Genomic DNA, 27,828 nt, shown 5'->3' with positions numbered 1-27,828 from the left:
CACATGCTAGGTTGTGATGCTTGTACATTTCATTGTGGTGCTCATATACATTCTGGTCATAGTCCTTGCCAGGGGTCCCTATATGTTTACACGCCAGGCGCCACAGTACTCATTCCTCTGTGTTAGTGGTGGTGCTTGCCAGGGCCCCATCCTCTCGTGTGGTGTTTGCACAGCCTGGTTCCATGCAGCCAGGCACTGGAGATCTCAGGCAGCATTGCCAATAGGCACAGACAGCAGAGCTCCCAGGATCTCTCTTGGCACATGCAGAAGACACCAGGGTCAAATAACCACCTCAAGTTTGTAAGACAGCTGCCATCTCCAAGCTCCTCATCATTCTTATTGTTTTAGTAAATGGTCAATAGCATCTCCCTGAGGCCCTGCATATAGATTGGGACAAAATCCTTACTCATAATTGTTATTTTTATTATAAAAAAGAAATCAACTTTTTGATTTCTTTCTAACAGAGGATATGGGCAAAGAAGCATTCAATATTGTATTTCTATTGTGATTACTAATATCATTTGATGGAGAAACTATTTTACTTGAAAACAGTCACTGGTATATAAAAGGTTCTAACAACTGGAATTCTCTCACCTTCATATAAAAGCCAAAGGCTTTCAATGACCCTTATCTACGTCTTTCCACCGTCAGTAACAGGAAAACAGCTGATCTTCACCTGCTCAGTCCAGCCCTCAGAGTGGGTGAATCGAGTCCCTCTTCTAGCTGGCATGACTCCCAATTGGCTCTATGTCTACTGGAAATCAGAGACTCCACCAGTTATTATCATTATTTTACAACAAGCCATCTTCCAATCAGAAAGGATTTCTCATCCATTTCTTTCTTTACAAAAGAAAGAAAAGAAAAACCCTTTAATTGTAGGAGTAGGATTTTTCCTATTCTTCAGTGGAAGTTTCCAGGTGGGCTTCAAAGGCCACTCAAGGGCATTCTAAAAAGCTCACATGTCCTCTGGCTTCCTTCTCAATCCAACCCAGCCCCCTGCTTTTCTTTCCTTAAAGCCCTACTAATGACTTCCCAGAAGAGGCTGGTGTGTCATTTATAACAAAAAATATATTATAGGTATCAAGTTCATTCTAATTCCCTGTCCATCTATTTCTTAGAGCAATTTTTGAGTATTTTTTACTTTAAGATCTTTCTCTTGTTGGCGTAATGTCAATATGGAGCAGAGAAATGCCATCCCATAACTTAAAAATTATTCAAATGGTAACAATGCTCAGATGCCATTAAGGTGGCTTTTACCTGAGTAACCATCCCCCTGTCTGTAGTCATTGTTTCTCACTTGAGACATATTTAAAACTAACTGCAAATAAATAAAAATAAAATAAGGGCTCGCTTTGCTCTGGAGAAGCCACCGTCTTCTCTTGAGCACATATCTTAATCTACCTCTCTCCTTCTCTCCTTTTATTTCCCCAATAAACTTGTTATGCTTAAAAATAAATAAATAAAAAGAAAACTAAGTGCATGTGCTTTAGTTTCATATTATCATTTAAATGGAAGGAAGATTCAGGACCAATAAGCTGAATGCAAATTGCTTTGCACTAGATATCTTTGGAATCCTCTCCATACTGATGAAAAGAACAAAGGAAATTAGTAATTTTCTTCCCACTGCTTAGAAGCTTTTACACTGATGTTTCTGAATGCCAGATAAAGTCACTATTGACCTTCCAAGTATTAGCCATAGAAAGGGAGATTTAAAAAAATAGTTGTAACACACAGCAACAATGAAGAGCCAAAGAACTAGCATTGTATTATACAGATTGGCCATGTGTTTAGTTGATAAAATGTTTCTAGCAGATGAGCTTTTATGCTACTTTGACAACATTAATCTTTGTGGCTATAGTTTAATACAAAGAACAATTTTAGCCAGATCCACATGTTGTTTGTAAGCTTTAGAAAGATTTAATGGTTATGATATAAAATAGAAACAAGAAACCCAGGCACTTTCTGCTTGCCCTGAAGGATTTCTCATTTTTGATTCTTGCATCTGGAGTTGAGAGTGGAGATTTTAAGTCCTTGCAGCTGGTCTCTTTTACCTGAAATAAACTCACTTTTCTATTCTTCAGTGGAATCTTCCAGGTGGGCTTCTCAAGGGTATTCAAGGGCATTCTAAAAAGGACATTCCACTTATCTGGAAACTTCTTATCCCTCAGGACACAGCTCAAATGTCACCTACTCATTTCCAGACCCTGTTTTCTGAGCCGCAGAGGTTTCCAGAACTGAGTTTGGCCACTTGTGATCCACCAATCAATCCACAACCAGGTCCGTCTTTCTTATTAGACAATAAGTCTTATGGAGAGAGATGAGTTCTGTGGCGTCATCTGTGAGCTGTGTCCAGACCATTTGGAGTGCCTCCCTCAGGGGAGGGCCCTACTGATGAAGCACTGAGTGCATAAGATTTAAAGGGTGAACACGACACATGTGAAAGTTGGAAAATAGCTGACTAGGGAAAAAAGAATTAGATCTTATCAGTTCCTGCCAACTACACTTCCCAACTTAAGATCACACCTTTGAAATACCTTATGGAAACTGTCCGCCCTGGTATAATAGCTAACCTTAAGGAGACATGAAGTAACTTCTGCCCACTGCAAAAGAGTTGTCAATATATATTTTTAAATAATCCTTTATAGGGAATAGAGAAATAATGCAGTGGGCAAAGAGCTTGCCTTGCATGCAGCTGACATGGGTTCAATTCCTAGCACCTCAGATGGTCCTGTGAGCACTAGCAGGAGTGATCCTTAAGCACAGAGTCAGGAGTAAGGCCTGGCCAAGTGTAACTCCCAAACAAACAAAAAAACCCACTTACATCAGTTAATAACACCTTTTAGAAGGGATAGGAGCTCAAAACCAAGTCCACAGTGTGGAGCAGAAGAGTAGTTAAAAGAATCTACCAGCACTGAGCCAGAGAGATAGTACAACAGGTGACTTGCATGTGACTGACCCTGGTTATATTGCCTAAGCAGTTGAAAGAGGTGGGACCGGAGAGATAGTGTTAGACCATGACTCAGTTTCCCGAAAGACCACCAAGGAGCCAACTCCAATGCAACCACAAGAGGATATTTATTCACAAGTTCTCGGCTAGCTAGAATCTAATTCTAGCCCCATCCGATTCACCGACACAGCCGCTTCCTCAGAGCAAGTGGCCCGAGTCACAAAAGTGCCGGGTGTTTATCTTCCAGCAGTACATAGCAGAGGCTTCTCACTGGCAACGCTCTAGGGCCTTTTCACTACTTGTTACTTGCTGACTGACTGAGGATCGAAGTTACACAATGGGAACTTTCCCAGTTGCTCCTTACTAGGGGCTCTGACTGCCCTCCTTGTTGCCACATCATTTCGGGGAACCCATAACCCAAGTTTTAGGAAACCGAAACTTAGGCCTAGCCCTTTTCTAGCTCACTATCGAGCCTGTCAAGGTGACACCTCAGCTCCTGTCTTTCAATAGTACAGTGGGTAGAGCGCTTGTCTTGTCAACTTGGGTTCAAATCCTGGCACCCAGTTACAGTGCCCCAGAACACTGCCAGGAATAATTCCTGAGTGCAGAGCCAGGATTAATCCTTTAGCTCTCCGGGTGTGACCAAAAAAAAAAAAAAAAAAGAAAGAAAAGAAAAGAAAAGAAAAGAAAAAGCACTACCTGGTTGGAGTGATAGTACAGTGGGGAGAGTGAGTGATAGAACAGCAGGGAGGGCGTTTGCTTTGCAAGCAGCCAACCTGGGTTTGATCCCTGGCATTCCATATGGTCCACCAAGCACCACCAGGAGTAATTCCTGAGTGCAGAGCCAGGAGTAATGCCTGAGCATCACTGGGTATGACTCGAAATGGAAAAAAGGAAAAAAAAAAAAAAAGCACTGCCAAGAGAGATCCCTGAGCATAGGGAAAGGAAAGGAGTAAACCCTGAGCACAGGGGGCTGGAGCAATAGCACAGTGGGTAGGGCATTTGCCTTGCACGCGGCCGACCCGGGTTCGATTCCCAGAGTCCCATATGGTCCCCTGAGCACCACCAGGAATGATTCCTGAGTGCAGAGCCAGGAGTAACCCCTGTTCATCGCCGGGTGTGACCCAGAAAGCAAACAAAAACAAAAACAAAAACCCTGAGCACAGCTGGATGTAGCCACAACAACATTTTGTTTGTGTTTACAAACAAAAAAGTCTCATCATCAGATTTGGATGGATAGTCTTTGCAGCTACTGTGAGCTACCAGGCCTGTTCTCTGGGTCCCCGTAGCAGGCAATGGAAGGCAGATGAGCTTGAGGCCAGAGTTCTTCACAGCTGAACAGTGAAGAATGGGGCTTTTTTCTCCTCTTCATGGGGCTACTCAAAACCTCTGCAAATTCACTTCCTCTTACCAATTTTTTTTATACCTGCCATTCATAACCAATAAGGGACTTGAGCTCTTTTAAAAAAAAATCTTCATTTTTCACTTCAGTGATAAACACAACTGAACAGTCAGCTCTCTGTTGTTTACAGTGTAGACACCATGAATGATGTAATGATGTACCAATGGTTGTCCTAACAACAATGACGAATGTCAAGTTTGGACCCTGGAGTCAGACAGATTTGGGCTGGGATTCCCATTTCATCACTTCCTACCACCATGCCCTTAATCTCTTTGTGTGTCAGCTCTTTCTTTCCATGTCAAATGGAGATAATAAGAGTAGCTAATTGTAGGGTTTTTGTAAGGATTAAATAAGATAATGTGAGTTCAGCACCTAGTGTGATACTTGGCACATGATAAATGCTTACTATAGGTTAGGTGTTAATGTTACCATCACTACTCTAATCCTTCCCAAAATTCAGTTCTATTGGTACCTATATCAGTACTATCAAATGTGGTTCTGGGGATTTCAACAAGAGTCATGGCTGCTGAAAATGTCTTGTACTCTCTACAGCCCCTCAGATAAATTTTTTTTTCTTTTTTTTTTTTTCTTTTTGGGTCACACCCAGCGATGCACAGGGGTTACTCCTGGCTCTGCACTCAGGAATTACCCCTGGCGGTGCTCAGGGGACCATATGGGATGCTGGGAATCGAACCTGGGTCAGCTTGGGTCGGCCGTGTGCAAGGCAAGCGCCCTCCCCGCTGTGCTATTGCTCCAGCCCCTCAGATAAATTTTTATACTGAATATACTGACATACATATTGTATGTCCATAAGTGAGACAAATTTTTTAGGTTGGAAATTGCTGTGTTTTCTATAACCAGCTCTAAATGGAGGACTAGACTTTCTTCCTCTTTCATTTTCCACAGGAAAATTTCCCTTATTGTTCAAGATGATAATCGTGTTTGGTATAGTGTTGGGCAAATATTGGACCTTATAATATAGTACTGAATTGAAGGTAAAGAAACAAAAAATAAAAAAAATAATGGAGGCATACATACAGTTCATACTGGAGCTATAGCACAGTGAGTAGGGCGTTTGCCTTGCACATGGCCGACCCGGGTTTGATTCCTCTGTACTTTGCCGGAGAGCCCAGCAAGCTACCGAGAGTATCCTGCCTGCACGGCAGAACCTGGCAAGCTACCCATGGTGTATTCGATATGCCAAAAACAGTAACAACAAGTCTTACAATGGAGACGTTATTGGTGCCTGCTTGAGCAAATAGATGAACAACAGGTCAACAGTGCTACAGTGCAGTGCCACAGTTCATACAGTGCTTACAGTCTAAATAGCACATAGATTGGGCAACAGCCACTATACTGAGTTTACTTCACTAAAAGCAACTAGAAAAATTCATACTAGCATTCTCACAATCTTTTTTTGAAAGAGTCCCTAAACATTTCATAAAGTTGGTGTTTCAATTGTGTCTCATTTACTGACTCACTTGTAAGATGCTTTTATTGAGGGGTGCTGTCAGGGTGGGGGAACCTCTTCACAGAAAAATGTAAACTTGGAAGCACAGCAGAATGAGTAAACATAGTATTTAAGTAGTAAGGTCAGTTGCTTCCTTCTTTTCAACCTATAATTTTTATTATAAAAGTCACACCTTAAAAAGTACACAGGGAACATTCTAGAATGTGGAAAGAGTTCTCAGCTTGTATAGGTGATAAGTAGTGACACTGGTTATATAACAAGGTGAATATATTTAATGTTACCGACATGTATGCACAAACTGGTTTAAATGATGACTTTCAAGTCAAGTACATTTTATCACAGTGAAAAAAGAATAAAGAAGTTTTAAAATCACACAATTGTATATATATATATATATATATATATATATCTAGACAGATATAGTAAAATTTTCACTAATTTTCTCTCATGCAGCTAAGGAGACCTTTTCAAACTCACAATAACTTTTGTTTTGTTTTTATTTGGGGCGGGGCATACATGGTGATTCTCAAGGATTACACCTGGTTATACACTCAGAGATCACTCCTGGCAGAACTCAGGCAGCTATATGAGGTGCTAAGGGTCAGACCTGGATTAGCCATATGCAAGGCAGGTACCCTACCTACTGTACTATCTCTTTAGCCTTGAAATGACCATCTTAAAGGTAGCCATAGATGTAAAAGAGTAATAAATCTCATTCATCTAAAACTGTTTTCCCAAGTGATTGCTACTATCTCTCTCCCCAAGTCCACTGCAATGACTGAGGGGGACTGTAGTGACCTTGTGTAGTTTGTGGGTGCTTTCTACTTGTTCCCTTAAAGAAGGTAAATTTCTAAAGGGGCATTGAATAATTTTCTTTGAAAGGAGTTCAGTAGGCCAAATACATTTGTGAATCTTTACTATAAAGCAATAGAAATATCTTCTAGATTAACTGATGTTTCAGGTGGCTTTAAAGAGGTTCCCAGTCCTGGGGCTGAGTCCCGTTAAATGTTGTTTATGCAGGAAGTTTTAAAATCACAAGGAAAATGGGGACCCCAGGAAATAGTTCAAAGAGCTAGACTTCATTCCTTGCATGAGAGATGCTGGGGTTTGATCCCTTAAAGCAATGTAATCACCCAACCCCACCCCCTGCAGTCAATCAATTTTTTTAAATTAAAAATAAAGAAAAAGTCAGAGCCAGAGATCTAGTACAACAGGTAGAGTGCTCAGTCGACCTAGGTATAATTTCTTCCACTGCACAGTGTCCTATGAGTCTGATTAGGGGTGATCCCTGAGTACAGAGCCAGAAGTAAGCTCTGGCCACTGCCAGCTGTGCCCCCCACCAAAACAAACAAAAGATAATAAAAGAAAGAAAGAAAAAATGGAGAAGAGGGATTTCCAAGGAGTAAGATAGACCCCAAATTCATTGATATAATTAAAGTAAAATTATGCAGAAAGCTTTTCTAGGCCTATTACCTTTTGTAATACTACAAAGGGGCTGGAGCGATAGCACAGCGGTAGGGCATTCGCTTTTCACGAGGCCGACCCATGTTCGATTCCTCCGCCCCTCTCAGAGAACCCGGCAAGCTACTGAGAGTATCGCACCCGCACAGCAGAGCCTGGCAAGCTACCGGTGGCGTATTGGATATGCCAAAAACAGTAACAATAAGTCTCACAATGAGAGATGTTACTGGTGCCCGCTCAAACAAATCAATGAGACAGTCACAGTGACAGTGACAATACTACAAAGGTCTACTATAAAAACAAAGCAAAACAAATCAGCAAGTTTTCCTTCAAAACAGTATAAAACTAGAATAAAATTATATACTCAAACCAATAGAATATAACTGAAATCCCAGAAATAATTCCTCAAATACATGAACTGTTCATTTATAACAAAGGAATCAATAACATAAAATAAGGGTGAGGAGACTGCAGATATAGTAAAGCTGGTAGGGCATTTGCCTTGTATGTGGCCAAGCAGGTTTGATTCCTAGAATCCTATATGTTCCCCTGAGCATTGCCAGGAGTAACACTTTAGTACAGAGCCAGGAATAACCCCTGAGAATCACTGGGTTATTCCATAAACACAGAGGGAGGGAGGGAGAGAGAGAGAGAGAGAGAGAGAGAGAGAGAGAGAGAGGGAGGGAGGGCGAGAGAAAGAGAGAGAGAGAGAGAGAGAGAGAGAGAGAGAGAGAGAGAGAGAGAGAGAGAGAGAGAAAGTGTCCAGGAAAACTAGTTAATCGCTTCCTAAAATGTCTTCACGAAAAATTGGTTAGTTACATCCCAAAGAATGAAACTGGGCTACCATTGCACACCAATGACAAAAGTTACCTCAAAATGAAATAATCAGATTTTATCCCCCCAAATACATAAAAAAAAAACACAGGAAAAAACAGACAAGACATGTCATGATATTGACTTCAGACACATATTTGACTGTCTTACTCCACTGGCAAGAAAAACAAAATGAGACTACATCTAACAAAGGGTTAATATCTAAGGTACATAAAGCAGTCACAAAACTCAACAACAAAATACCAAACAACTCCACAAAAAAATAGGTGAGAAAGAACTCAACAGATACTTCTCAAAAAAAGATGCACAGATGGGCAACAGGCCAGGCCCATGAAAAAATGCTCATCATCATTGGTTATTATGGAAAAATTAAATCAAAATGACAATAAAATATCATTTCCTGCCAGTGTGGATGGCATACATTAAAAAGACTGGAAATAATCTGCATTAGTAGGGATGTGGTGAAAAGGAATCTTCATTCCCTATTGGTGGGACTGTTATCTGTTTATTGTCTGTTTCCCTGTGGAAAACAGTATGGAGATTTCTCAAAAAAAGAAAAAAAGCAAAAGCTCCCATATGACCCAATGATTACACTTCTTGACCTCTATCCCCCCCAAAACACAAAAATATTCATAAGTGCACACCTATGTTCATTGCAGTGTTTAGTGCAATTGCCAAAATACAAAGCTCAACCTAAATGTCCAACAACAGATAAATGGGTAAAAAAGTTATTATACACACATGCTGGAAAAACTGTGCAGTTCTAAGAAAAAGATAAAATCTTGCAATTTGCTACAATTTCGTTGGAACTAGAGGGTATTAAGTTAATCTAAATAAGTTAGAAGAAGGACAAACACCTGATGCTCTCACTCATCTATGGTATGCATAAAGAGAGACAAAAAAGGAAATTGATAAACCCTTGGCCTTGAATGACAAAATGAGATGCTAAGCAGTTGGGATAGTGGTATGAAGGGGTATGATAGGGGTATGAAGAGATGACTAGAGGTGACAAAGGCACAGTGATGGAGAGTCTTGGGCACCTTGTGGTTGACAGGAACTTTGTACATATTCCATAGACATTAACACTGTTGTAACCATGGTACCTAAACTATAACAAAAATAAACTTTTTTCAAAAGGAAAAATAGCATGGAGATGTCTCAAAAGAAAAAATAAAAAACAGAACTACATAAGATCCAGCAAGTCCACATCTTGATGTCTATCTCAAGAAACCAAAACATTGGACCTCGAGCGGACCCACACGAACGGCTCCTCCGTTCCTGAATGACCATAATCCCGGAAACCCACTAACTACTTTCGGAACCCATCTTGCAGAAATGCCTCTATACTGTGAATTAACCCACAGCCCCATGCTGCCCCAGGAGGGGAAAGGTTTTTCTCTCTCAGCCTTTCCTTTTGGCGGCACTGGCATGGCAACCGCCATCTTTTAGAGCCCACTAAACAGAGGTATGAGCTTGCAGTGACTCGACTCCTGGAAAAAACTTCTCTGGACTTAATTACTAAAATACCAGAAATCCAAAATTGCGAGGCCACAACCTCATCTGTTCTTCATTCTCAGCAATGGAAAACAAATTATCAAATGATGCCTTTTCGGCAGGTCTTATTGTTGGGGGGGAAATCCAAATAATAATAGTGAGTTTTCTGTTGAAATATTGAATGTAATCAAAGTAAAGAGAGAGCAAAGTGAAAATCATCTGCCACACAGGTGGGGGGGGGATGGGAGATATACCGGGTATATATACCGGTATATATAGTTAGATATACCAGGTGGTGGAACATGTGCACTGGTGAAGGGATGAGTGTTTGATCATTGTATGACTGAGACAAACCAGAAAGTTTTGTAACTTTTCTTATGGTGATTCAATTTAAAAAATTATAGTACAAATTATAAAAAAATAAATAAAATAAAGGAACTGAGCTATATCAGTGCTTCATAGGTTTTGGATATCAGTCCTTCATCTGATGCATGATGTGCAAATATCTTCTCCCATTTAGAAGGGTGTCTTTTTACTGTAACCCAAGTTCTTTTGCTACAAAAATCCTTTTCATTTTGATGTAGTCCCAATTATTTTTATTTTCTTTGGAATAAAGTTATTGAAAACACCAAAAAAAAGACATTAATTAAAAAAGATACATGCACACCTATGTTCATCGTAGCCTATTTAGAGTACCTAAGACCTGAAAACAACTTAAGTATCAACAAGAGAGAAGGAGATAAAGATATTGTGGCAAACATGCACAACAAAATACTACTAAGCTACAAGGAAAAGATGAGACCTTGCATTTTGCTACAACGGTTATGAAACTAGGTGTCTAATAGAGCAAAGTCAGAAGTAGAAAGACAAATCTGGGATGGGATAGTTATACGTGATATACAAGAAAGCAACAATTAAGTAAAAACAATATCCAGTGAAAGTAATCCCTTCCAGGCTGATGACATAACTGAAGAGTGGTGGTGGGGGAATGGAACACAGGTAGGGTGATCAGGAAGGATCCTAGGATCAATAATGCAAAGATATTAACACTGTGATGAGTGTGTGGTGCAGTAGCACGATACTCCAAAAACATCAATAATTTAGGCTCTTATATATCAATTGTTACCTCTATTTTAAAAATTAAAAACATATTAAAAGAGCTCATTATTAATGCAATGAATTCTTTGCAAACGGATGGTGGAAGACAAGAAAGCCATGCAGTTTTAAAAATTTATTTATATTTATTTATTTATTTTTTATTGAATCACTGTGAGATGCAGTTACAAAACTTTTGTGATCGGTTTCAGTCATACAATGTTCCAGCACCCATCCCTCCACCAGTGTACATTTCCCACCACCAATATCCCCCATATACCTCCTGCCACCACCCTGCCACCCACTTACCCCATCCAGCCTGCCTCTATGGCAGGCACTTTTATTCTTTGTCTGTCTGTCTGTCTGTCTTTGTCTCTTTGTCTCTGTTTCTGTCTGTCTCTGTCTCTGTCTCTCTCCCCTTTTGGGCATTATGGTTTGCAATACAGTTAGTGTGAAGCCATCGTGTTTGGTCCTTTACCCACTTTCAGCACACATCTCCCATCCAGAGCAATTCCTTCCAACCATCATTGTCATAATGGTCCCTTCTCTATCCCAACTTCCCTCTCTCCCAGCCCTTGAGGCAGGCTTCCAACCATGGACCAATCTTCCGATCCTTGTTTCTTGTGTCCTTGGGTGTTAGTCTCATACCATGCTTGGTTTTTTTTTTACATATCCCACAAATGAGTGCAGTCATTCTATATCTGTTCCTCTTTTTCTGACTTATTTCATTCAGCATGATACTCTCATGTCCATCTATCTTCATGTCCATCTATCTTTAAAAAAAAAAATTCATGACTTTTTAAACAGTTGTATAGTATTCCATGGTGTAGATGTACCATAGTTTCTTTAACCAGTCGTCTGTTCTGAGGACTCAGGTTGTTTCCAGATTCTGGCTATTGTGAACAGTGCTGCAATGAACATACAAGTGCAGATGTTATTTCTGCTTTATGTTTTTGCACCCCAAAGGTATATTTCCAGAAGTGTTATTGCTAGGTCATATGGAAGTTCAATTTCAAGTTTTCTTGAGGAATACCCCTATTGTTTTCCAAAAAGGCTGGGCCAGTTGGTATTCCCACAAACAATGAATGACAGTACCTTTCTCCACACCAGCAACAATAACTTTTTTTTTTTGCTTTTTGGGTCACACCTGGCGATGCACAGGGCTTACTCCTGACTCATGCATTCAGGAATTACTCCTGGCAGAGCTCATGGGACATTATGGGATGCTGGGAATCGAATCCAGGTCGGCCACGTGCAAGGCAAATGCCCTACCCGCTGTGCTATGCTCCAGCCCCAGTAACTTTCTTTAATGGGGCCAGAAGGCTCAAGAGAGAGCACCTATGCATACATAAGTCAATAAACTACAGGACCCAACATTCCAAACAAGGGCTATTAGGCAGCCAGGGGCACTGGAAAGTTCACAGAGGTTATGAAAGGATCGTTGAGGCTTTAGTATTTTTGTTATTGTTGTTGGACCATATTTTCAGGAATGATTGCCCTGACTATCATTAAGATTTAGAATTGGGTAATGGCTCAAAAGGCTGAACTGCATATTTTGGTTACAGGAAGCCAGGGTTCAATCCCCAGTACACCTGATTCCCTGAGAAAGCTTTTTGGGCCCTGTGTCAACAAAAAGAGAGGAAAGAAAGAAAGAAAGAAAGAAAGAAAGAAAGAAAGAAAGAAAGAAAGAAAGAAAGAAAGAAAGAAAGAAAGAAAGAAAGAAAGAAAGAAAGAAAGAAAGAAAGAAAGAAAGAAAGAAAGAAAGAAAGAAAGAAAGGAAGGAAGGAAGGAAGGAAGGAAGGAAGGAAGGAAGGAAGGAAGGAAGGAAGAGAGAGAGAGAAAGAAAGAAAGAAAGAAAGAAAGAAAGAAAGAAAGAAAGAAAGAAAGAAAGAAAGAAAGAAAGAAAGAAAGAAAGAAAGAAAGAAAGAAAGAAAGAAAGAAAGAAAGAAAGAAAGAAAGAAAGAAAGAGAGAAAAGGAATCTAGAATGATACACCACAACACAGGTAGGAAGAGTATGCTTTGAATAAAGGATATTTACTGGGTGAAGCTTTAATTTAGAGAGGAGTATCTGGGTCTTATCAAGAGTGCACTTTCTTTTTTTCCCCTCCTTTTTTTAAATAATTGAATCACCGTGAGATACAGTTACAAAGTTTTCATGTTTGAGTTTCAGTCCCACAATGATCAAACACCCACCCCTCCACCAGTGCACATTTTCCACCACCAATGTCCCCAGTATTCCCAACCCCATCCAACCATCCAAACCATCTCCCTGCCTCTATGGCAATTTCCCCCCATACTCTCCCTCTACTTTGGGGCATTATGGCTTGCAATATAGATACTGAGAGGCTATCACGTTTCGTCCTTTATCTACTCTCAGGAGTGCATTTTCTATTCTGCTTATTGACTGTTTCCAATAAGCCCATTTTGTCATTGGTGTAACTTGTGGGCCCAGGTCTGTCTGTCTTCCTGCTTAAAGAAGTCAAACTTCCAGTGGGGGGCTGGTGAATTGAACAAGGAATAGGTGGCTCATATAGCATGTAGGGACTGAGCAGGCTGCACCAGGAGGGGGCAGTGTGGAGGCCAGAGCTGTGAGGGTGACTTTCTTGGCTGTGGAGCACATAGCTGATACAAATTCCATCCCGAGCACTGCTGAGTGTGCACCTCCCAACCCCACCAGAAAACAAAACAACACCACAGCACGAAAGGTTCTAGCAAATCTTTATATCCTATCCCCTTCCCTGAGTCTTTCATTTCTATGAAAGATGCCTTATTTATTAGAGGGAATAGATAGATACCTTTAGACTTGTTGCTCTCAAACCTTCTAGTCCTAGACTAAAAGGCAGCGTTAAGCTTGAAACTGGAGGGCAAGGATTGAACCTGCATCAGCTGTGTGCAAGACAGGTGCCCAGTTGGTGTATATTAAAAGAGGTTTCTGATGGGGCCCAGGAGCAGTCAGTCTCACTGCTTCTGATACACTGATTAGCCGGACCACCAGCAGGACTGTAGATCTATTGCATCGCTTTGTCTGTTGTCTGAATGTACCCAGATTAATTTTTTCACATGTGGACTTGCTCCACATATTAACAATGTGGACCTAAAATGAGCACCTAACGGCAATGAGCCACACTATGCTGACTTCAGTTGCCCTGCACGGTGATGACACATTTTCCATTCCAGTTGGTGAAATAAGGCCCTGACCATCTTCCTACCAGTATCGTTTATGACTATTGTCTACTTCTGGGTCGGGGTTTGTGCTTCCCTCTGTAGGTTGTGCCTGCTCAACATCACTCCTGTCTTGGCCCTCTGAACGTCAGCAGGACGTGTAGATGGAATCTGTTCATCAGAAAATTAGAAATTCAACATTTGTTTGGAGTTAGATTCCAAGTGTTTGAAAGTATTTCTGTTTTCTATACTACATGTGCTGCTAGGATAAAATTGACTCCCTGGTCAATCCTAAGTTTTTGAGAAATGAACTCAATTTTGACCTGGCTAACAACTCAAAAATCAGTAGAAACAAAAGTGTGTTGATGACATTAGACCACAAACCATAAGGTACATTGAAGACAAGGTCGGCGAAACCCTCCACGATATTGTAGATAAAGGTATCTTCAAAGGTGACACAGAACTAAGCAATCTAGTAAAAACAGAGATCAACAAATGGGACTACATTAAACTAAAAAGCTTCTGCACCGAAAGAGATACAGTGACCAGAATCCAAAGGCTATCCACAGAATGGGAAAGGATATTTACACAATACCCATCAGATAAGGGGTTGATATCAATGGTATATAAAGCACTGGTTGAACTCTACAAGAAGAAAACATCCAACCCCATCAAAAAATGGGGCGAAGAAATGAACAGAAACTTTACCAAGGAAGAAATACGAATGGCCAAAAGGCACATGAAAAAATGCTCTGCATCACTAATCATCAGAGAGATGCAGATCAAAACAACCATGAGATACCACCTCACACCACAGAGACTAGCACACATCCAAAAGAACAAAAGCAACCGCTGTTGGAGAGGATGTGGGGAGAAAGGGACCCTTCTTCACTGCTGGTGGGAATGCCGACTGGTTCAGCCCTTCTGGAAAACAATTTGGACGACTCTCAAAAAATTAGATATTGAATTCCCATTTGACCCAGCAATACCACTGCTGGGAATATATCCCAGAGAGGCAAAAAAGTACAATCGAAACAACATCTGCACATGTATGTTCATCGCAGCACTGTTTACAATAGCCAGAATCTGGAAAAAACCCGAATGCCCCAGAACGGATGACTGGTTGAGCAAACTTTGGTACATCTATACAATGGAATACTATGCAGCTGTTAGAAAAAAGGAGGTCAAGAATTTTGTAGTTAAGTGGATGGGCATGAAAAGTTTCATGCTGAGTGAAATGAGTCAGAAAGAGAGAGACAGACATAGAAAGATTGCACTCATCTATGGTATATAGAATAACGGAGTGGGAGACTAACACCCAAGAACTGTAGAAATAAGTACCAGGAGGTTGACTCCATGGCTTCGAGGCTGGCCTCACGTTCCGGGGAAAGGTCAACTCAGAGAAGGGATCACCAACTACATTGTAGTCGAAGGCCATGTGGGGGAAGGGAGTTGCGGGCTGAATGAGGGCTAGAGACTGAGCACAGCAGCCACTCAACACCTTTATTGCAAACCACAACAGCTAATTAGAGAGAGAGAACAGAAGGGAATGCCTTGCCACAGTGGCAGGGTGGGGTGGGGGAGAGATGGGATTGGGGAGGGTGGGAGGGACGCTGGTTTTACGGGTGGTGGAGAATGGGCACTGGTGAAGGGATGGGTTCCCGAACTTTGTATGAGGGAAGTATAAGCACAAAAGTGTTTAAATCTGTAACTGTACCCTCACGGTGATTCTCTAATTAAAAATAAATAAATTTTAAAAAAAAGTGTGTTGATGAATGATGACATTTAGAGGGGAGGAAACAGAAAGGCCAGGTGGCAAATCTGAGTTATATGATTGGTTTTCTGATTTAAAAATGTGCAATGCTGTTGGGCGGTATCCTTATACACAGCCAACCTGGGTTCAATCCCCGGCATCCCACATGGTCCCCCCAGCCAGCCAGGAGTAATTCCTGAGCACCACATAGTGTGACCCTAAAAATAAAACCAATGAAATTGACAATGCACAATTTTTGAATAGAAATTTAAATATATTAAATAGTAAAAGAAACTAAAGGATATATGTATATTGACTGATTAATATGTTTAGAGTTTGCTTGAATATATTATATTCAAATAAATATGTTTGAATATATTATATTCAAACTTATTACAAACTCTTGCTGTACTATTATCACTTCTGTAAATAGTTATTCTAGATCTTTTTTTCCCCTTTATTGCACTATGATGTTTGAAACCTATTTTACCCATCTGTGACAACTTTATTATATCAGGTCAAGTCCAAACATCTCACTTCCACCCACATGAATAAGATTCTCTGTGACAGAAATAGCAGTGTAACTGCTAATGCAAACACTGTAAATCACCAGAAAATGATAAAGGGAAAATCATGTCACCCAGTGCTGCTTCTGCTAGCATACTTTAGGGATAAAAAGAACAGTCAATTTTAAGCTCTTCCTATAATACCAATCATAAAAATAAAATGAATATATTTTAAAAATCAAGAAGCATTTCTTTTGAAAATTAAAAAACTGAGTAAACTGTTGTAACTTTGCTATATAAACTATGCTTCAAAGAAGTCAAATAACCCATGAAGGAAGTTATCTGTATTAGATAAATTTCAGCTCAGAGATGCAGAAAAAAAGAATTTTTTATTTTTCTTTAAAAAAAATCTTTTTTAAAAATAAATATTTTGGGGGGCTGGAGCAATAGCACAGCGGGTAGGGCGTTTGCCTTGCACACGGCCGACGTGGGTTCGATTCCCAGCATCCCATATGGTCCCCTGAGCACTGCCAGGGGTAATTCCTTAGTGCAGAGCCAGGAGTGACCCCTGTGCATTGCTGGGTGTGACCCAAAAAGAAAAGATAAATAAATAAATAAATAAATAAATATTTTTCAACTCCAAGTAAATTAGATTTTTAGGTGAGTATTGAAAAGGTTAATGAGGGTGTATATTAATTAGCTATTTCAGACATAATAGCAACTGACTTGAGCCAGTGAAGGAAAGAAAGATAATTTAAAAACCTTTTTAATTGATTGGTGTGTATATGCTAAAGAACCGAAGCCTTCTATTTCTCTGCTACCTGTGTTCGGTGGTCTCCGCTTCCCCCACCCCAGCGAGGTCGATGGCCATGGGCAGGAGAAGGAAGGAACAAGGGCCAGGCCAATCGGTATCAATTGCAGTTTATTCCTACCTCCTCTCCATTCTCCTCTGATTCTCCCTCTGTTTCTCTCTCTCTGGATCCCCCCAGCCCACTCTTACAGCATAGAATATAGAAATTTATATAGAAATTTACATAGAAATCATGTAGGGTGGGGATACAAAGGCGGGATTAAACATCAATAAATTAACAAAGAGAGGTAAGACCACTCCTCCAGGAGATTAAGTCAAAAGGACAAAATCTCATCTAAAGAGATCAATCCAGATTACTAGGAGATCCATTCAAGGTTGAGATTCCATCCAGGGTGTGTTGCTTTCTTCTTTCCCCAGCTAGTAATCCACTTAAATAGTTCTAGTAAGTTTACTTCTAATATTTCTAGCAATGTCATTTTGTATGAGCACAGTTAAAAGATCTATCAAGCTTAAAGTTTGGTTCTTCCTGAGGACATTCACTATATATTTCAGACCACAGTGCCCAGGCCAGGTTAGTCTTCCTAACCCCAGCAAGGTCCTTATTCAGTTATCTATTTTGGGTCATAACAGAGTTTGTCCATGACCATAATCTGGATTTATAGCTAAGTATTGTGGCACTTTGGCCTGGCCCATTTCAATGCCAGGGTAGCTCACGGTTTTCCCTGGGTCCATTCAGTCCCTCATTGGGACCCTGCTTTTGGGTTGTAGGCAACTAAGGGCAACGAGGCTTAAGTCCAGAAAACAGATATCTAGGAGTGAATATTATTTGAAGTCAATTAACTCTCAAGTTACAAAAGCATAATATTAACTGTCTTTCTGTGTCCATACAAAAAGGACATTGCTTTAAACTATGCAAAAGACATAAGGAGAGGAGAAAGGCAATATTTCTCTCATGAATACAAGTCAAGTGTCCTGAGAAAGATCTGACCTTACAAGTTAACAGAATCTGATTAGGGAGGAAGGTGATTAACTGGTTGGGAAGGAGAGCACAGAGAAGAGTTTACAGATAAACACAGAGGAATGGGAGTGATTTGGGAGCACTGTGACGGGTGTAACCCTATAAACCTAAGCTCCCTGTGGCAAGGGAGAAAGGACAAACCGATATTATTCTACAGATTGTGGTCCTGTGATATACAAAATGGTTATTGATGGATTCTCTCCTAAGTACAGAATTCCAACACCATATCTATCACTAGTATACCCTTCTCCCTCCCCCAAGGACCCCAACATCTGAAAAGAGAGACAATTAGGTTTTATGTGGTTCTTGAAGAAAGGCAGTGAAAAATATCCTTTCTTACAGCTGGCATACAAAGTATAAAAAAGACAATAGGACCTAGAGCCAAAGAGAGAATACAGTGAGTATGGCCCTTGCAGTGCACATGGCTGACCTTGGTACATCCCATATGGTCTCTGGAGACCCACTAGGAGTGATCCTGAGCATAAAGCCATGGATAACATCTGAGTACCACTCAGTGTGACCCAAAATCAAAAGAGAAATAAACAAAGTATGAGTGACCTTGAGGGGCCGGAGTGATGATACAGCAGATAGGGTGCTTATCTTGCACATAGCTGATACAGGTTTGGTCCTTGGTATATCCATATTCTCAGGACCATATGGGTCCCTGAGCACCTCTAGGAGTAATTCCTGAGTGCAAAGAGAGGAGTGAGTCCTGAGCATCACTAGGTGTGGCCCAAAATAATAATAATAGTAACATTATTATTAATATTATATAATAATAGTCATAATAATATTTATTTATAAGATGATATTAATGACTCACTTAAGTATTTTTAAAATATAATAACAGTTTCATGATTCTCTGGGTAAGGGGAAGGAGGGCCTTATCTGCTAAAGAAAATATCAAAGTTCTTACAGATAAAATGTTATAATCTGAAATTCCTTCTTTAAATAATACAGTGGGTCAGGGTGAAGGGAAAGGGAATATTTTGTGGAAAAGATGAAATAAAGCAAACTTGATTATATATTCAGGGCAAAGTAAACATGGGGGTTTATTTATCCTTTTTTTTTGTATTTCAACTTGGGGGGGATGGTTGGGGCCTCACCCAGCAGTGTTCGGGGACTACAACTGGTTCTGTGCTCAGGAATCACTCCTGGTGGTACTCAAGGGATCATGCGCGGAGCTGAGAATCGAACCCAGGTTGAGGGATGCAATTCAAGAGTTTTTGTTGTTTTTGTTCGCTTGGTTTGTTTGGTTCTGGTTTGGGGGGAGGGGGGCATACTGGTAATGCTTACTTCTGGCGCTGTGCTCAGGTATCACTCCTGGCCGTGCTGGGAGATCACAGGGGTGCCAGATATCAAACTCAGATCCCCACATGCAAGGCAAACGTCTTACCTCTACTGTCTCTCTGGCCTCAACAATGCAAGCATCTTTATCCCTGTGCTGTCTTGCCAGCCCTACTGAAATTTCTAAATACAAAGCCCTTTTACAATCACCTAAACTGGTGGTCAGGCCCTTGCAGAGGTCATTCCAGAGTAACTAGACTTTAGTTGTGCTCAAACCACAGGTTTCTTTCTGACCCCCCCCCCCCACCTGCCCTCTCTCCACAGAGGAGCACCTTCAACTACATGACCCCCCTGGGAAGCTGCCAGCAAAATCCAGGTTAGAGAAAACACCACCAGACATGCAATATGATTTATTGAAAAATTAAATGTAAAAATTTAAATATTGAAACAAAAAATCATGCATTAAAGTTACATTCATGCAAATATATTATAATCTTATTTGATTCTTAATTCAAACTTATTTGAATGCTATTTTGGGCACCATGGTTTACAAACTGTTATTAGTAGGATTTCATACGTGAACTACTAGGCACCACACAAGTGTTCACTTCCTTCCACCATTGTCCCAGTGTCCCCCCACCCCAAGCCCCCTGGTAAGTTTTCTACTGAAATAAGTTCTCCGTTTCTGTTGCCTTTGGACATTTGTTATTCTTTATATTCTGAATATGAGAGAGATCATGATGTGCCTGTGCCTCTCCTTCTAACTTTACTGAGCACAGTACTCTCCAGATCCATCCACATGGCAATTTCATGATTTAATTTTTCTGATAGCCAAGTAGTATTCCACTGCATATCAGTTTCTTATATAGGCAGCCGATTTTGGACATTATGGTTGTTTTCACATTTTGGTAATTATGAATAGAGCTGCAGTGAAAATAGGAGTGAAAATGTCTTTTCTAAATGGATTTTTTTTTTTGACCATTGGGGCAAGTGCCCAGAAGTGGAATTGCTGGGTCATATCAGCAACTGATTGTTTTTTTGGGAACTGTTCATACTGTTTTCCAAAAAGATTTGATTAGCCTGTATTCCTGCCAGCAGTGAATGTGGGGCCATTTTCTCCACCTCCACACCAACAGCAGTTGTTTTTTATTTTTGCTTTTTATTTTGAGGCCACAACTGGTAGTGTTCAGGGCTTTCTCCTGGCACTGTGCTCAGAGATCACTTTGGGGGGCTCAGGGGATTGTAAAAAACTAAGGCTCGCCGAGGGGCGAGTGCACTCGCGGGCTCTCCGGGCAGCTCTGTCTCACCACCCGAGTTCAGTGCCCTGGAACTGCAGTGTGTGGACTGGATCCGGACGGCCGGTGGTCAAGGAAAGGCAAAGGAAGATCGAGGACCAAGCTGGTTGCTGATCAGTTACCGTTTATTCAATCTTTCATCTATCTCATCTCCCGCACTCCCAGCTCCATCCTCTCTTTGGATCAACCGCAGCTTCTCTCGCTTCTCTCATCTCTCCTCCTACTTGTCTCTCCCACCTTGCCCTCTAGGCTACACCCAGCTAGGTAGCAAAATCAACATAAGAAAGCCCTTCCTGGACCACCAAGTAAAATGTGGTTGGAGGTCATGTGGGGGAAGGGTGAGGCGGGCCGAATACAGACTAGAGACTGAACACAATGGCCACTCAACACTTTTATTGCAAACCACAACACCTAATCAGAGAGAGAGAACAAAAGGGAATTCCCTGCCATAGTGGCAGGGTGGGGTGGGGGGAGACGGGACTGGGGAGGGGGGGAGGGATGTTGGGTTTACTGGTGGTGGAGAATGGCACTGGTGAAGGGATGGGTTATCGAACTTTGTATGGGGGAAGCATGAGCACAAAGATGTATGGATCTGTAACTGTACCCTCACGATGACTCTCTAATTAAAAATAAACTAATAAAAAAAAAATCTCAAAAAAAAAAGAAAGAAAGAAAGAAAGAAAGCCCTTCCTGAGGGCAGGCCATTCCAAAGCCCTTCCTCACTCTTAAGGCTTTTTTCTTTTCCTTAGTCCAGGAACGTATTAACATCTTAATACTAGTTATTTTTGTATGGACATAGCAAGGGATACATTGAGGCTTGCAAGGCAGCTCTCCTGGAAACATCTTGCCACAGGCTCAGACCACAGCACTCAGGCCAGATTAATCATTCCTCACCCTAGCAGGGTCCGAATCTAGTATCACTGTTTGGATCATGACAGCATTTGTCCATGATCAAGCTCTTAACTTATAGTTAAGCATTAGGCACTTTGGCCAGGCCCATCTCGATGCCAGGGTAGCACACAACTCACCGCTTGCCCTGAGTCCTTCTTGTCCCACGTCGGGACCATGCTTTGGGGGTGCTAGGAAGTAAGGGCAGCTGATGCTTAGGTCAAGAAAACAGATGCCCTGGAGGAAAATATCATGTAGAGTCAAATGACTCCCAGGTTACAAAAGCATAACATTTGTTAAGTCTTCCTGTGTCCATACAAAAAGGACTTGCTCTGAATAAACTATGCAAAGGACTCAAGGAGAAGAGAAAAACATTATTTACAAGTCAACAGAACACTAAGAAAGAAGCTACAAATAAACAAAGAGGAATAGGAGCACTGTAATGGGAGTAACCCAATAAACCTAAACTACCTGAATCTATGTTATCCTACAGGGGATCACAAAGGATAATGGGGATTAAACCCAGGTAGGCCACATACAAGACATACACCTTACTTGCTGCACTCTCTCTCCAGCCCCAACACTGGTTGTTTTTGTTTTTTGTGATGTGTGCCAGTCTCACTGGTGTGAGGTGATATCTCATTGTTGCTTTGATTTGTATTTCCCCGATAACAAGTAATGCAGAGCATTTTTTCAAATACCTTATTTATTTATTTATTTTTTAATTAGTGAATCACCGTGAGGGTACAGTTACAGATTTACACATTTTCGTGCTTGTGTTTCCCTCATACAATGTTCGAGAACCCATCTCTCCACCAGTGTCCATTCTCTGTCACCAATGAAGGGAGTATCCCTCCCACCCCCCAATCCCATCCCCCTCAAATACCTTTGTATGTCTTCTTTGAGCAGGTTTCTGTTCCTTTCTTTCTCCCAATTTTTAGGGTTTTTTTTTCTCTTGTTTTTGGTAGCATTCTCCTACTACTTTATATATCTTGGATTATCCAATGAGTGATGGTGGTTTGTTTATTAAACACTCATCATATTTATGAGAAAATTGATCATTTGAACATGGTAGCACATCTGATGACATTAAGCAGTCACTGATGACATTATTCTGGTGTGTGTGTGTGTGTGTGTGTGTGTGTGTGTGTGTGTGTGTGTGCATGTGTCGTTTTTTAAATAGTATTTTTAGGGACCAAAGGCACAGTACAGCAGGTAGAGCATGTAGCTGACCCAGGTTCATTCTCCAGCACCCCACATAGCACTCTGAACCCACCAGGAGTGATCTCTGAACACAGAGCCAGGAGTAAGCCCTTAACCCCACTGCCAAAACAAACAAACAAAAAAGTATTTTTAAAAAACATACCTGCTTAAAACATCATGAAATTATGTGATTTGTTGTGAAATGATGAGTGGAGAGGCAGTCCTTGAAGTTGGGGACAAGACTGGCCCCCACTAACAATTGTCTAGGAAAGAGATAGCACTGTAGCACTGTCGTCCCATTGTTCATAGATTTGCTCGAGCGGGCACCAGTAACGTCTCATTGTGAGACTTGTTGTTACTGTTTTTGGCATATCGAATATGCCACGGATAGTTTGACAGGCTCTGCTGTGCGGGCGGGATACTCTCCGTAGCTTGCCAGGCTCTCCGAGAGGAAAGGAGAAATCAAACCCGGGTTGGCCGCATGCAAGGCAAACGCCCTACTCGCTGTGCTATCGCTCCAGCCCAGGAGAGAGATACTCCATGAAATTTTGTCTACTCAATATTTATAATAAAATACTTTACAAAACATACATATTGTATTTTAAAATGAAAATTTAAGTGAATTTTAGTGTATATTATAGTTTAAAATGAAAATGTAAGTGAATTAAATTAAAATAGCGTGTATATTCTTACCATAAACAGCACGAGGCCACTGATTTAGAGAGACACTTTTCCTTATTCTCAGGAATGTTGCAAGTATCTGGACTCAAAACCATTATACCATTGAAAAATAATTACTATATAGAAAAAATATCTTTATCATTTGACAGATATTTCCTGAGTGTTCTGTAAGGACAGATAGCACTCCCGAATGCCCAGAGTAATGTGCAAGGTATGTGTGATTCCTGCCATTGTACAAGGGCCTACAGAAGCACGGACTTTTCCCAGGCCACATCTCCGGGGAGCTGCACCTGGCACAGCTGGAATCCCAGAGTAAGCCATTATTTCCCTTAAGCCAATCTAAAGCTGTTTTCGCTGACCTCAAGCCATTTCATTCCAGAACATTCCCTCGGCAGCAGTACTGATAATATGAACACAAAAAACCGTTTGTTCATCTTGTCACTTCCTCTACGGAGTCCTTTTCGAGTAGCAAAGGCAGAGCTGACCATTCTCAGCTCCGTAGTCCCAAAGCACTTTGCTAACATTGCTGAACAATTTTGTCTGCCTCCCCCTGAAGACTACAATTTCTCAAGGAACAAGGATTGTCGCACATTCATTTTGGCAACTCTGGTGCTCAGAACAGTATCAGGTACATAGTGCGACTTACACGACTTACACTGACTGGCTGAGGATACTGTTAGCAGTACAGCACGTGCCTTGGACTCCGTTCCTGGAACCTTAAAAATAACTAACAGAATAAAAGCAAATTAAAAATAAAGGAGGGCTATAGGGAAAGTTTAATGATTAAAGTGCTTGCCTTGCACATGGTTGACCCAGGTTCAGCCTCAGCCCTACATATGGTCTCCCAAGTCCCACCAGGAGTTATTATTCCTGAGCAGAGAGCCAAGAATAAGCCCTGAATACCACTGGGAGTGGCCCCAAAACCAAATAGATAAGTTTAAAGAATAAGAAATAAATTTGGGGGGAGGAGGGAGAGCAGGCAATCGTACAGCGGGTAGGACATTTTCCTTGCATGCAATTGACCCGGGTTGGATCCCTGTACCTCATAAGGTCCCTCTAGAAGTAAGTCCTGAGTGCAGGACCAGAAGCTACTCCTAAGCATCACCAGCTGTTGGACAAAAATCAGAAAGAAACACTAATTGCCCTTGGGCACTGAGGGGGCCTGAGCAGTGCTGGGTGTCGGGGTCTCCCCCTCACACTCCCTCCTCTCCAACCCCCGTCGGGTGCGGGAAGATCTCTGCAGTAGCCGCTGCCTGCACAGTGCATGAGGAACTTCGTGGCAGCCACCGTAGGGTGGATGAAGCCACCGAATCTCTATCTGGTGAAGGTTTATGTGTATGATCTATCCAAGGGACTGGTCTGGTGCCTTGACCCTGTCATGCTGGGGGAACAGCTGGAAGGCATCTGCACACCTTCATCGTCATGCTCCAGGATGAATTCTCCATCGTTAGTGGTGGGATCTCCAGCTATCCCCCGGGAGGGACATTGCTTGGGCCCCTTGACTCTGTGGTTGGTGTGGGGAGACAGAAGTCACCGAAGAAATCTTTTGGAGTACCTGTCCTCCCCGGGGGAATCTCTGTCCTGAGGGGAGGTATACAGCCTCTTTGAACACAACTGCAGCACTCTCAGCAATGAATGGCCCAGTTCCTAACCTGGTGGATCCACCGTCCCTCTGAAGTTCTCTCCTGCCCTTCGGACAGGCCCGGTGGCCCATCCTGGCCTCCATCCAGATTCAGCCTTCCCGCACAAGCACCATGGACAGGCCCAATGGTCAGAGCTAATGAGGACTGCAGGACACCTGTCTGTCTCTCCAGGGCTTTTCCTTTTTAGACAAAACAAACTCTATCAGATTTCTATTTTATAATTTCACAGCTGAGCTAGCCATCAGGGTGTGGCTAACTTTCCCAAGAGGGACCCCATCAGGCCACTGCTGAGGCAGAGTGGCGTCTTCCTCCCCTGTCTGCCCCACCCCCCACCATGGAATACATCATACTAATTCATTAAGGCTGTCTTTTCTGTGCATTCATTTTTTTTGGGGGGAGGGGTTTGGGTCACACCCAGCGATGCACAGGGGTTACTCCTGGCTCTTCACTCAGGAATTATCCCTGGCGGTGCTCAGGGGGCCATATGGGATGCTGGGATTCGAACCTGGGTCGGCCGCGTGCAAGGCAAATGCCCTACCCGCTGTGCTATTGCTCCAGCCCCCTCTGTGCACTCATTTCTGATACTGCTTCCTGAACGGCTTCCACTCTGGAGACAGGGAGGTGGGTGGTTGAAGCAGAAAGAGAGGCACAATCTGGCCAGTTTCATTTGTGGGCTTTTTTTTTTCTTTTTGGGTCACACCCAGCGATGCTCAGGGGTTGCTCCTGGCTTTGAACTCAGGAATTACTCCTAGTGGTGCTTGGGGGACTATATGAGATGCAGGGCATCGGACCTGGGTTGGCCGTGTGCAAGGCAAACTCCTTACCCACTGCACTATCGCTCCGGCCCCACAATCAGGCCACTTTCATGGCTGGCTACATGACATCTCATACTTTATTCCACTGATATACCAAGAGTAGCACACCACATTTGATGGGGTGTCAAGTAGAAGGCAACCAATCTTGATAAAAAATAAATATTTTATATATTAATATATTACATACATTAGCACACAAGGCTTAACCTGTAACAACATGTTAGTGATCTCTTATGCAGGTGCATAATGGCTCAAACAATTTTCACACTTTCCTCTAAAAACACCTTTTTTGGATAATTTTTAGTGGATTATTCATAACTAGAAATAGAAATTAATTTTTTTTTTTGCTTTTTGGGTCACACCTGGCTATGCACAGGGGTTACTCCTGGCTCATGTACTCAGGAATGACTCCTGGCGGTGCTCAGGGGACCATATGAGATGCTGGGAATCGAACCCGGGTCGGCCGTGTGCAAGGCAAATGCCCTACCCTCTGTGCTATCGCTCCAGCCCCTAGAAATTAAATTATTTAGCATCTGTCTTTGGAGCAGGCTTGGACGGTAGTGGGAAAATTCAAAATAATGGTGGTAGGAAGATGTAATGGTGGTGGGATTGGTGTTGAAATATTGAATGTAATAAATTATTATGAACAACTTTATAAAAAAAAATGGAGGCAGTCTGGGGCTTCCCCAAACCAGACTCTCCTTCTGAGAATGCCCCAGACTACCCCCTGAGGAACCCAGGTGAGTCTGACAACATCCATGACCCAGAAGAATTCCTCCAGCATTAAATGAAGGTTCCTCCAGCATTAAATGAAGCAAAGGATGTGATACCTGAGAGACCCAGGATGACAAATTCAACCTAAGTGAACCTTTAACCACCACCTCTCCCTTTCCCTCCTGACCCCACCATGCCACAGGGCCAGGACTGCTTCAGGATCCCAAGACAGTGCCAGCAGTCGAGTCTGAAAGAGCTAAGCCATTCCTCCTTCCAGCCAGGACAATTGCCAACCCTCTGGCGCCGGCTCTGGAGAACCTGCCTGCTGTGCTGGGACTGCTACTGCTGAGTGTGGCTGTGGTCAGCCTGTGCTGCCAAAAGAGTTGGTAAACTGGTCCCCGCCCACGTCACTGTGCTGTAATCAAGCAAGGACCAAGGGGAAAGGAACCCCTGCTCTAGGGTCACATCCCTGATGCAAAAAGAAAATGTGGGATCAAGATGGCCAAAAACCTCACCATGTTTCTGAGAGAAAACATGTTTTGAAGGGACTTGTCATTTCCCCTGCCACTTCCTAGGAAGTGTGGCCGGGCCTGTGTGGGCATCTTCCTAAAGCTCTTCCTCCAGGAGCTGTGAGGCAGATGACAGTCTCGGGCTGGAGGTGGGACAAGGCCTACTCAGATGCCGTCAACCCCTGTCAGATCCCTGACACCACAAATGGTCCCAAGCACCACCAGGGATGACTCCTGAGCACTGCTGGATAAAGAAACCAACCAACCAAAGTATCCTGCCTTCCAAAACATCCTAATTTCACATTAAAGAACCAAGCTTCAAAAAAAAATACTGAATGCCACTACTGAAAGTAAATTTCCTGTCATTTTCCTGGGGTTCCTCACTTGGCTCATTGCACCCTCATTCCACAGATACATTTTCTCTTGCCCCACTCCTTCCCCACACCTGAGCAGCACACATCTCTCACCTTCCCCTTTTCCATCTGCCCCACCCCATCTTCCGTCTTCGCCCTCCCTCTCTCCCTAGTTGGTTTTCTTCAACAATAATTTGTTCCATGCCTCTTAACCATTGTTGGATTTGGATTTTGGTTTTAGGGGCCACAGCTGGCTGTGCTCAGGCTTTGTTCGCAGCCCTGCACTCAGGGATCACTCCTGGCAGTGCTCAAGGAACCATAAGTGAGGCCAGGGGCTGAAGTGATAGCACAGCAGGTAGGGCATTTGCCTTGCACTCGGCCGACCCGGGTTCGAATCCCAGCATCCCATGTGGTCCCCTGAACACCACCAGGGGGGATTCTTGAGTGCATGAGCCAGGAGTGACTCCTGTGCATCGCCGAGTGTG

General features: G+C 42.2%; 1 pseudogene; it reads left to right on the top strand.

Moving 5' to 3' along the window:
* Positions 1-24,541: 24,541 nt before the first annotated feature.
* Positions 24,542-25,221, top strand: LOC101541427 (desumoylating isopeptidase 1-like; annotated as a pseudogene).
* Positions 25,222-27,828: the final 2,607 nt, after the last annotated feature.

The sequence above is a fragment of the Sorex araneus genome, chromosome 9 (genome assembly GCF_027595985.1).
Source record: "Sorex araneus isolate mSorAra2 chromosome 9, mSorAra2.pri, whole genome shotgun sequence".
Classification (NCBI taxonomy): domain Eukaryota; kingdom Metazoa; phylum Chordata; class Mammalia; order Eulipotyphla; family Soricidae; genus Sorex; species Sorex araneus.
This window is presented reverse-complemented; position numbering and strand designations above follow the sequence as displayed.